This window comes from Mixophyes fleayi, chromosome 3 (genome assembly GCF_038048845.1).
Source record: "Mixophyes fleayi isolate aMixFle1 chromosome 3, aMixFle1.hap1, whole genome shotgun sequence".
In the NCBI taxonomy this organism is placed as follows: domain Eukaryota; kingdom Metazoa; phylum Chordata; class Amphibia; order Anura; family Limnodynastidae; genus Mixophyes; species Mixophyes fleayi.
In genome coordinates, this window is record NC_134404.1 from 108,419,628 (window position 1) to 108,432,591 (window position 12,964).

Sequence of the window (12,964 nt, forward strand, 5' to 3'; positions counted from 1 at the left end):
TTCCTAGAATGATGTTCATGTTTTACCTCTCTGTCTTGGCTTCCTTAAAGTGAAACCTGATATAGAGGCATTTATTTTTTTTATATTTACCAGCAACTAGTTTTACCTGTTATTATTCTTGCCTATTTCCATTGTCCTTATTACCTCTCCTTCTATTATTCTTTGCCTTCCATGCCCTAATTGGTTATTGTCCTCCATCTTGCTATTGTCTCCCTGCTTATTCTTACCTGTTATCCGCTGTCCTTACTATCTTACTGTTCTGCTATCATTCTTACCTGTCTTCATTGTCCTTATTATCTCACTGTACTGTTGTTCCATGCCCTCCACGCCCTAATTCATTATTATCTTCCACCTTTTCATTGTCTTCCTGCCTTAGTTCTTACCTGTTTTTCACTGTCCCCACTATCTCACTGTTCTGTTACTCTCTCTCCCTACTATGCCTCCCCGCTCTCACTCCATACCCATACTCTCCCCCCGCCCTACCTCTCCCGTTCCTCCCCGCCATCCTCCGCGCGCTGCTCATCTTGCTAACCTCATCCCCATTTCCCCCCTCTCCTCTCCCCCTTTCTTCTGTGCCCTCTGGAATGCCAGATCCGTCCACAACAAGCTGACTGCTATCCACGACCTCTTTCTATCCAAATCCTTTAACCTTCTTGCCGTTACTGAAACCTGGCTCTCCGATTCTGATACTACTTCCCCCGCTGCCCTCTCCTATGGTGGCCTCTCCTTCACCCACTTCGCCAGGCCTGGTGCCTGCCCTGGCGGTGGAGTTGGCCTCCTCCTCTCCTCCACCTGTACTTTTCGTGTCATTCCCCCTGAACCCTCCCTCTCCTTCTCCTCTTTTGAAGCTCACTCCATCCGCCTCTTCTACCCCATCCATCTCCGCGTCACTGTCATCTACCGCCCCCCTGGCCCCACCTCCCTCTTCCTTGACAACTTTGCTAGCTGGCTTCCTCACTACCTCTCCTCCGATCTCCCCTCCATCATTCTCGGTGACTTTAATATCCCCATCGACAACCCCACCTACCCTGCTTCCAGCAAACTGCTCACCCTCTCTTCCTCCCTTGGTCTCACCCAATGGACCTCCTCCTCTACCCACTGCCTTGGTCACTCCCTTGATCTTGTCTTCTCCTACCTATGTAATCTCTCCGACTTCTCCATCTCTCCCTTTCCTCTATCCGACCACCATCTTTTCTCCTTCTCTCTCTCCTCTTCTCCTGCTCCCCTCCCCCTGCCCAAACCTACTCTGTCCATACGCAACCTCGATGCTCTTGACCCTGCCTCTCTGTCCTCCTCTCTCGATACCCTCCTTTCTCCCCTTTCCTCCCAGGCCTGCCCCAACCAGGCGGTCTCCCTCTACAATCACACCCTCACCTCCGCTCTGGACGCGGTCGCCCCTGCCCACTCAGTCCACCCCCGCTGCTCCAAACCCCAACCCTGGCACTCCAAATTTACCCGCTTCCTCCAAAAATGCTCCCGTTCCGCCGAACGTCACTGGAGAAAATCCCGCTCCCTGGCTGACTTCCTCCACTTTAAATTCATCCTTTCATCCTACAGCTCTGCCCTCTCACTCGCTAAACAATCTTTCTTTAAATCCCTCATCTCTTCCCAGTCCTCTAACCCCCGCCGCCTCTTTGCCACCTTCAGCACTCTCTTGGCCCCCTCCCCTCCCCCCACCCCCTCCTCCCTGACTGCCTCTGATTTTGTCTCCTTCTTCTCCTCTAAAATCGAGGCCATCCGACTTGAAATCTCCTCCTCCACTCTCTCTTCCACCCCTCCCACTCTTCTGTCCTGCCCCCCCAACCACCTTCCCCTCCACTCCTTCCGTCCCACCACCGGCGAGGAAGTCCACTCTCTCATTTTATCCTCCCCCCCACTACCTGCCCCCTGGATCCCATCCCCTCCCACCTTCTTCGCTCCCTTTCCCCCACCACCTGCTCCCACCTCGCTCACCTCTTTAATCTCTCCCTCTCCACTGGCATCTTCCCCTCCTCCTTCAAACATGCTCTCGTATCCCCCATTCTTAAGAAACCTAATCTCGACCCCACTTCTCTCTCGAACTATCGCCCCATATCTCTTCTCCCTTTTGCCTCCAAAATTCTCGAGAGGCTCGTCTGCAGCCGTCTCACCTCCTACCTTTCTGAATACTCCCTCCTTGATCCTCTCCAGTCTGGTTTCCGCCCCCTCCACTCCACTGAAACTGCCCTGGCTAAAGTCACCAATGACCTCCTCTCTGCAAAAGCCAGGGGCCACTTCTCCCTTCTCATCCTCCTTGACCTCTCTGCAGCCTTTGACACCGTTGACCACCCCCTCCTCCTTCACACCCTCCAGTCTTTCGGCCTCTCCGGCCCAGTCCTGTCCTGGTTCACCTCTTACCTTACTCACCGTTCCTTCTCTGTCACCACCTCTGGGTCTCTCTCCCCCCCATCCACCCTTCCAGTTGGTGTCCCTCAGGGCTCTGTTCTGGGACCCTTACTCTTCTCTCTATACACCTCCTCCCTGGGTGAACTCATCAGCTCCTTCGGCTTCAGCTACCACCTTTACGCTGACGACACTCAACTATACCTCTCCTCTCCTGATCTCTCTCCCTCCCTCCTCTCTAGGGTGTCTGCTTGCCTCTCTGCCATCTCCTCCTGGATGTCCTCTCGATTCCTCAAACTTAACCTTGCCAAAACTGAGCTCATAGTTTTTCCTCCCTCTCATACCCCATCCCCTTCTGACCTCTCCATCACTGTCGACAACACCTCTATCTCCCCTGTCCCCCAACTTCGCTGCCTTGGTGTCATCCTCGACTCCTCTCTCTCCTTTGGCCCCCACATCCTCTCTCTTGCTAAATCCTGCCGCTTCCAGCTGCGCAACATCGCTCGCATCTGGCCCTTCCTCTCCCAAGATGCCACCAAATGCCTTATCCACTCTCTGATCATCTCCCGCCTGGACTACTGCAACTTCCTCCTCACTGGCCTCCCCCACTCTCATCTCGATCCCCTTCGATCCGTCCTTAACGCTGCAGCTAGGCTTATTTTCCTCTCTCGCCGCTCCTCTTTTGTCTCCCCCTCTACCTAGCCCTTCACTGGCTCCCATTCCCCTTCAGAATCCTCTTTAAGCTCCTCACACTCACCTACAAGGCCCTCAACAACTCCACTGCGCCCTACATCTCCACCCTCCTCTCTATTCATGCTCCATCCCGCCCTCACCATTCTGCCTCTGACCGTCGCCTCTCTTCCCCCGTTATAACCTCCTCCCACGAGTGTATACAAAACTTCGCCCGCGCTGCCCCCCTCCACTGGAACAAGCTCCCTCCCTCCATCAGAACTTCCCCTAATCTGTCCAGCTTCAAACGGGCCCTAAAAACCCACCTTTTTCTTAAAGCCTTTCTGTCTCCCACTTAACTTCCTACCTTATCTTCTGCCTCTGTCCCCCTACTCTCCCTCTCTCCCCTGCGTCTCTCTGTCTGTCCACCCCTCCCCTTAGATTGTACGCTCCTCTGAGCAGGGCCATCTCTCCTCCTGTTTCCACCACTTCTAACTCTGCTCTCCAGCTACTTAGCCCTCCTCCTCGAGGGTCCTCCACCCCACGTCCACTCTCGCTCCCTCCTCCCCCCTGGGGGTCTCCCTGTCTTCCGCGCCTTCCTTCTTGGGCCCCGTCGTTTGCGGATCCTCCCTCCCCCTTCCCCGCCCTCTCTAGCTGTGCATTGAGCGTACTGAGTTGCTGTGTTTACTGTACTGTGCTGTCTCCCATTGTATTGTGATTTTGTTTGTCTCTGTACGGCGCTGCGGATGCCTTGTGGCGCCTTATAAATAAATATTAATAATAATAATAATAATAATAATATTTATACAATCAAAAGTGATAAGTGGATAATATCTACTGGGTGTTATTTACTAAATGGAAGCTGTACATTAACCCTTAGCAAGCAATCAGCAATTAGCTTTGATTGATCTTGTGCTACTTAGGTAACAAGTAAATGTCTGCTTGCTAAAGGTGTTTTATACAGTTCTACTATGACTACACTGTGCTATATATAGTCATATATAGTCATAATGTATTTGTCTGCATTAATGTGTGATGTGTGAATATGTAAAGCAACTAAATAAGTGTGTAGTGACATATAGAGAAGCAAACAAAGCAGATTACTTATTCTATTTTGATTCAATTGAGTGACTTGGGATGTACTTTCCTTGCATGAATGGTTCTCTGTAAGCTTTACTGACATTCAGGGTATAGCATATATATATATATATATATATATATATATATATAGGCAGCACGGTGGCTAAGTGGTTAGCACTTCTGCCTTACAGCACTGGGGTCATGAGTTCAATTCCCAGCTATGGCCTTATCTGTGAGGAGTTTGTATGCTCTCCCTGTGTTTGCGTGGGTTTCCTCTGGGTGTTCCGGTTTCCTCCCACAGTCCAAAAAATACTAGTAGGTTGATTGGCTGCTAACAAAATGACCCTAGTCTGTGTGTCTGTCTGTGTGTGTGTTAGGGAATTTAGACTGTAAGTCCCAATGGGGCAGAGACTGATGTGAGTGAGTTCTCTGTACAGCGCTGCTGAATTAGTGGCGCTATATAAATAAATGGTGATGATGATATATGTGTGTGTGTGTTTGTGTATTTGTCTGTTATCACCATTTCTTAGTGGTTATTACTTTTAAGATTTAGAAGTCATGTGGCATGGGGTAGGAGGAAGGCGTGGTGACATTTCGCGTCAACCATAGCCCCTTAGGATTTATATATGAATTGATTCTTTTAAATAAGGTTGAGTTGCATATAACATTTCATGTGAATCAGAAGTCATAGTAGATCAATTAAATATGGTGATATTGGTATTCACATTTCATATCCAATGGGCATTGTTTTTAAATGTTTCTATTTGTGCCCAATGGTTAATAAAAAAATGTAAATGAACATATACATACATACTCTATTTTGCTATTCAGGCACAGTGTTATTATATGACATTATATAGAAATGGCTGTGGCAACCTATATATTTTAGTCTATACATGTTATGATGTTCAGAATAGACTGGAAATTAGTGCAAATGAATGTTATTGAGGTTAATAATAGTGTAGGAGTGAAAAAAAATAAAATAAAGATGGATTTTAGCACTTTTTATGCTTTTTTTAAAAAAAAAATCAGAACCCAAAACCCTAAATCAGAACCAAAACCTTTCGTTGGGTGTTTTGGCAAAACAAATCAGAACCCAAAACCTCAAGCTAATCAGAACCCAAAACCCAAAACACTAAAAGTGGCCGGTGCACACCCCTATTTATTAATAATATGGAATACAAAAGAATACGAAAATGCAAAAATTTAAGAGTAGGCCAGCAATAACATTATATAGACAAGTATGGGGCAGATAGCATTCCTAAACATGATATATAATGTTAGTAATAAACATTCCCCAATAACGTTTTTACATTATGAAATCAGCTGTGTGCTGGTCTTGTACCATAGTGATGTTACATTTTTAACATTTAAAACAGGAAGGGAAGGGGCTATAGGGTGGAGAGGAGAGAATGGAACAGTACATGGTTGCAGGGAGGGGGGAGAAATTAGGTATGGAGTGTGGGGAAGAAAGTTCACGCAATGAAAATGCAGAGGTGGTCTAGGCTAGGAATCTGGTCACAGGTTTGGTGCTGGTCAGAATCTGAGCAGAGGTTGATTATGATAAGAAGCCCAGGGGGACCAAACTTTGTGGAAAGATAAGGAGGAGCCCCTTAAGGATGCTGGTAATATGTTCCACCTGGTACATGTGCCAAACCCAACTGCAGACTATTTGAAGCGTCGGAGGCATGGGGTTATTTCAGGAAACAGTGATTTGGCAGATCACCACACTAACAATATTTCTGAATAGTTTATGGGTGTGAGAAGGGAAGTCTGGAATAGGCAGGGGCAAAAGCACATGTTTGGGATCACAAGGCAGAGGTATACCAAGGACTATTGAGGCAAGAGAAAGTACAGCGGCCCAGTGCGGGCGTAGTTTGGGACAGTCCCACCCTATATACATAAAGGTTCCAATATGGTCACAGTTTCTCCAGCAAGCAGTGATTGTCTGTGGGTATATGCCATTTTCTTTAATTCGGACATTGATAGTACATCATGCTGTCCATTTGTAGATATCTGACCACTCTTCGTGGTCTAATGGTTCTCCCAGATCAGTCTCCCACTGTGTCTGGAAACAGTCTTCAACCTCCATAGTGAGAGGAAGGAATGTATTATACAGTGCAGAGAGACACAGGTTCTCAAACACAGTGGGCGTTCTAGCTGACAGCTGGGTTTTGATTGTTTGATGGAATTGCCTGATCTGCAGATATTGAAGGAACTGTCCCACTGCAAATCCACAGTGCTTTGCCAGGTCAGAGAACTGTGGGAATGATGTGATTTAGGTAATATGATTAAGAAGTAATTTATCCCTACCAACCTACTTGCTATGCATAGGAAGGGAAAGGCCAGGTGTGAATGCAAGATTAGACCAGAGGGGGTATCAGAATCGACGGGGTGGGAGTGAGAGGCCATTCAATTACATAGGGACCAGATAGAGAGCCAACACCGATTGAGCTTGAGCAGGGGCTGGTTGCTGTGCTGTAGGGAGCGAAAGAGCGGAGCAGATTGGTGACCGCTCCAGTCAGTCTCATCCTATGTCAACCCAGACCCTAGCAGTGAGTGCCGCTGCACACATGGGGCTAAACACACCGCATAGTAGCAATTAAGGAGATTGGGGATGACGAAGCCACCTGCCATAGGGGAGCATTGGAGGATGCAGGCGGAGATTCTGGGTCGCTTATTTGACCAGATAAAGAGCATTAGAGAGGCCTACAACATTTTGATGGTTGAAGGTAGACCCCTAATGGGTAGAGTGTGAAAGAGGTATAGCAATCTGGAAAGTAAATTCATCTTCACTGATATGATTCAGCCCACCCAAGATATCATAAGATTGTCCCAAGACGTTAAGTCTTTTTTAATGCAGGCTATGAGTGGGGGATATTTGGCCTGATAAAGGTGTTCTATCTTTCTGTTGAGTGCCATACCCAGATATCTGATGTGGTTGGAGTTCCAGTAATAAGGAAAATTCAGTTCCAAGAGCTGCTTCAGTTTGGGAGAGATGTGAAAGTCTAGGATGTCTGTTTAAGACATGTTGATTTTAAAATTTGACAGAGTGGAGAAGGTATCAAGTTCCCAAAATAGATTAGGAAGTGAGGTTAAGGTATTAGCGATGTTGAGGAGAATGTCATCAGCATAGAGTGTGATCTTATGAGTGTTAGTGGGCAATTGTATGCCAGTGATATCAGGATTTAGGCATATTTTCATAGCTAGGGGTTCAATGACTAACGCAAAGAGGAGGGAGGACAGAGGACAACCCAGTTGGGTCCCATTTCGATTGGGGAAAGAGGGGGAGGAGCAGCCGCTCACCTGGACTGAGCCAGTGGGGTCGCAGTATAGGGCCGAAACCCCAGTGAGAAAACGATCCCGAAAGCCATAGGAAGCAAGAGTCTTCATCATGAAGGGTCAACCAACGTGGTGAAACGTCTTCTCAGAATCTAGTGCAGGAGGAGGGAGTGATGTTCGTGCTCGTTAATGTGGTGGATAAGTTCTATGGTCCGTCTAGTATTATCCTCGGCCAAGGCAAATCCGACCTGGTCAGGATGTACTAGTTTCTGGAGCACAGTATTAACTAGATTTGCAAGTACTTTAGATCAACGTTTAATAGTGAAATGAGGCGGTAACTACTACAAAGGGAGGGGTCTTTGCCCTCTTTTGGTATGACTGTGATCCGGACCCGGGTTGTGGCTGGGTCAAAGAAGTCCCCATCAAAAATTGAATGATACATAAGGGTAAGATTAGGGCTAAGGACACAAGCAAATGTTTTGTAGTATTTAGCTGGAAAGCCATCTGAGCCCATAGCAGAGGCAAACTTCATGCAGTGCAGGGCTGTGTTGGTTTCCTAATCTATTATATTATAAGATGTAAAGAGAAAAAAGTATCCACCGCACCAGGCAATCATTCACCCTGTATGTTATATAAAATATCTATAATATAAATGCCTAGTGGCATATGTTAGTCTGTCTGTGTGTGTGTGTGTGTGTGTGTGTGTGTGTGTGTGTGTGTGTGTGTGTGTGTGTGTGTAAAAAATAAAACTAAGCTGCAGCGCCACCTGCTGGGCGGAGTTATACACTGACCTACTAAATTCTTAGTGTGTGTGGAAAAAAAATTCAGAAAGGGCTGAAATTTGGTATATTAAGATGTTTTTAATTTGTTAATTTAATTTGTTAATTGTTAAAAGTGTTTATAAAGATTTAAAAAATATATATATATATTTCTTGAAGGAGAAGTGACAGCTGGGAGTGGTTGGTGGTTGCCGGGGGTGACAGTGGGGAGTGGTTGGTGGTTGCCGGGGGTGACAGAGTGAGAGGAGTGTGATACTCAGGACCACTGAGAGAGATCCCTGTGTCTGGATAGACATCTGGATAGATGTGGCGATGAAAATGAAGGATGAGGTGATGGAGAAGAATGATGAGGTGGTGACATGTGGACAAAACCACGTTAAAAAAGGGCGCTTACGTCGGGAAGTAACGCTCTTCCCCTGAGAAGGCCTGGGCTATGGCCCAAATGCATGACAAGAACCTTTTTAACACCTTAAGTAGCTTGATTTGACTAGAATGCATGAGTATCATGCACGGGTTAACTTGTATAATTATAAAATTCCAACAATTACTTTGGTGGTTCTACCCTACCATGTATAGCTCATAGAAATTAACAAAAGAAAAAGAAAGAAAGTATGGAATGTAAATAGGGGCACTCTTAGAGTGATAGAGTAATATTTGAAAATAAAATACTTTATTGGATATATATATATAATAAGATGATCCCTAAATAGCCAATGAGCCACCAGTAGTGAAATATTTAAAAACAAAAATGAACAGTGACAAAAGTGCAAAATGTGTGATTAAAATTGGCAGCTGCTGCTGCCCCGCCTCGCTATGTTAAGTATATTTTAGTAGTGAATCAATAATCACAATAGTAAATTATTATGAGATCCTAAATTTTTAATCTCTCAATAAAGATTATATAATCTCTTTTAATGTCCTAATTGATATAATATAACAATAGCTATTGAAAATTTGACAGACAAATTAATATTATATCTGAAAATTAACTAGATGCAAGAGAAAAAAGTCATTGAGAAATACACTGCACCAGGTTCAGATGGCTCTATATAAATACCAGCCTCTGTATGGAGATTGAACTAAGTAAAAGGCTTCTCCCCTTCCTAGAGAGAATGCTGTGATACTATCACTCCTGAATCAATGCTATTTTAAAAGTAGCCTACTTATGCTAAAAATAGATAAAGGTACGCTACTCTAGGCGGTTCACGTCCTGGATATGCCAAATGTAGCTGCCTTGATAAAGATTTTTACAAATTGAAACGCGTCGGCAGGCAATCCAGGTGGCCGTGAGAAGAGCCGCGCTGACCGGAATATGAGGAATCGATCCCCAAGTGGTGTATAACGTGCAGTGACAACCAGCCGGCTGCCCGATCGATGGAGAGGGATAGAAAGGTTTCCCTACACGTTTAATATCATCCCGCTTAGGGTAAGAGTCCAATTCTACCAGGATCGTCAGCGACTGTTCTCTAATTAACACTCTTTTTAAAATCGTTTTATGTGCTTTTATGTATATTAAAGTGTTGTTGGAAGTAATGCACTATGTGGAGCAACTTCTTCTTTTTTGAGAGAACGCCCAGAAATTAGGGTGAATAATTTGAAGATTTCCATAATAATCTACGTGTACCTGAGGGAGTTAAAGACCCCCTTATTATATACGAACGTTGGTGGAAAATTGATAGTTGGATCTATATCATCGATTTGTGGATTTAAAACTTTGGACAATTTGAGCATTGGAAACCTTTTTTCTGGACTATATATCATCAGTTTGTGCATATGGGACATTCTGTATAGGAATTACATAAGGTGTACCTGTCTGTTTAAGTATAGGCGCCGGAGCTATTTACTGTATATATACATCTGATTTAACATACATACATAGATAGGTTGTATGCAAAGTTTATAGTGGCAGCTGAATACTAGTCAGCGCAGACATTATCATAACTTTATATATTCGATGAGAACCAATGGCTGTGCTTTTAAAGGGAAGAGACATCCCCTGTGATTGCATCACAATTGTTCAGCCAATCAGATATCCTGAATGTCGAAAAATACCACTGAGGATTGACAGATGTTTAGACCTATCCTGAAGCTGAGATTGAAAGTCCCACCTTACCAGTTAAAGTAACTGTTTAACCAAACAGGTTATTATAACATGTATTTATTACTTGTATCTACAGGTAAATCAAATATCCCTGATGAAGTGGTCCAGGTAAATAAACGGACCCCCGTTGTGATAAATACTCTAAGCAATGAAAAAATGAAAAATAAAAATGAATGTAAACATCTTATACTCAAATTCGAATGCAAAAAGAAAAAAATTAAAAATCTAACCATGATGGTGCTAAAATATAGGTAATAATGATTAATTAACCCTATGAAAAATATTCTTATGGCTGAAAAAGCAATGCCCTATTGAAGTGAAAGAAATGGTTGTAAGATAAGGTGAACGTTGAGAATATGTTCAGCTATAAATCAATGAATAAAAATATTAAAAAGTGAAAACAGGTGAAGTAACAGTGAAATGGTGTAAAAATGCTAAATATTAAAAAAAAAAAAAAATAAAGTGGTAAAGTGATAAAGAAGAAAAATATGAACTTGGGCAACAAGTGAAATAAGTGTGAAAAACTAGTGAAATAGTAATATAGTGTCACGGTAATTATTGGAGAGGATTTATGTATTTATATAGAAATTAGCTCATATTGAATATGATCCTAAATCCTATCCCTTGGTACCTGAAATAGATATGAAATATTAAAAGTACCATTATTTACTAAAAATTATTAGTGAAATGCTCATATATATTTACAATCTACACAAAGACCAAGTAGTTAGTATGATCATTTAATCCATTCGGTATCAAGCTATTCATAAGGAATATTTTTTTGGACTCTCTTTTTAATAGTTCTTGTTGTAAATCCCCTCCTCTGATACCGAGGGTAATTTTTTCCATAACAAACGCTATCAAAGAGTCGTGATTGCCTTTACGATGTGATAAAAATGTTTGGCCACTGTTGTGAGTGATTTAAATTTGTTTATATCACTAAGAGCATTTCTGATATTACTAACATGCTCTACTAATCGCCTTTTAAATGGTCTTGTAGTCATGCCAATATATTTCAAGTTACAGGGACAGGTCAGAAAATAAATAACTCCTGTTGAGCTACAATTCACAAACTCTTTAATTTTCCAAATCTTGTGGAATCTATCTTCATACTCATCCATTTCTATCGTATACTTGCAAGCTTTGCACCGGCCAGGTTTATGGAAACCAGTAATGGATTTGGATGTTTTCTGTTTGTTGGTAAAGTGACTATGGACCAGATGATCATTCAAATTTTGTGCCCTCCTCCAAATTATTGAAACTCGTTCTTCCACTTCTTGTTTCAGATCTGTATTGAGTAAAAGGACATGCCAATACCATTGAAAAATATCCCTAATCTCTCGCCACTCAGAGCAAAATGTACCTATCATTCTTACTTTGTCCTTTGTTGGAGGTTTCGGTGGAGGAAAGATTAAGGAATCCCTTTCTATTCGGTTTACTGTTCGTACCACATTCTTCAGAGATTAACCACTGTAACCTCTCTGTTTGAATCTATTGAACAATTCTTTAGATTTCTTATCGTACGTATCTGCATTGGAACAATTGCATTGTGTCCTAAGGAATTCACCCTTAGGAACCCCTTTGATCAAAGGTGGAAAGTGAGAACTGGCATGATGTAAGATCTTGTTCATAGCAGTAGATTTTCTAAACATATCAGTAACTAGTCTTCCATCCGAGTCTATTTGGATTGTGAGGTCCAAGAAGTTTATCTTGTACTCATGAATTTCTGATGTTAGCTGTAAATTAAGATGGTTCATAATAAGTTGGTCAGTAAATTCATGGAAGAGGCTCTCCTCCCCCTCTCAAAGAATGAAAATATCATTGATATACCTCAGCCATAATAGTATATGGCTGGTATATTTATCATTATCTTCTTGAAATACTGTCTCAGTGTCCACGCCGTTCCCTTAATCAGGTCCCGGCTGTCACTCACCGGACTGTGAGTGCCGCTTCTCGTGTGTTTAGGAACTGTGGCCGTCCACCATCCTGAGGGTCTGCGCATGTGCAGCCCTTTCAAACCTTCAGTACCTGTTGCTTTTAGTTAATTGGCTGATCAGGCAACACTCCCTATTTAAAGCACCTGTGGTCAATACCTAGTTGCCTGATCTTGGAGTCTCATTCCCCATGAGCCTCTGAAGGTGTTCCTGTGTTTCCTCGTGTATTCAGCTCCTGCTGATTCCTGTTGTTCGTTTGTGGTTTCCAGACCACTTCAACTCTCCTGTGTTCATCGTGACTGCACCAGCTGATTCCTATCCGCTGCCTTCGTGCTTCTACAGTATCCTGCTCACTTCAACTCTCCTGTGTTCATCGTGACTGCACCAGCTGATTCCTATCCGCTGCCTCTGTGCTTCTACAGTATCCTGCTCACTTCAACACTCCTGTGTTCATCGTGACTGCACCAGCTGATTCCTATCCGCTGCCTCCGTGCTTCTACAGAGTCCTGCTCACCTCAACTCTCCAGTGTTCATCGTGTCTGCAGCCAGCTGATTCCTATCCGCTGTCTCCGTGCTTCTACAGTGTTCCTGCTCATTTCAACTCGCCTGTCTTCATCGGGTCAGCGCTCCGCTGCTTTCATCTCAGCTACTGGTTATCAGACCGCCTCAACTCTCCCGTGTTCTCCAGGTGTCCAGTTCCATATACTACTGCTTCCTGAGTATTGCCTTGTTCTTGCTGGTCTACCTACCGTGCGCTG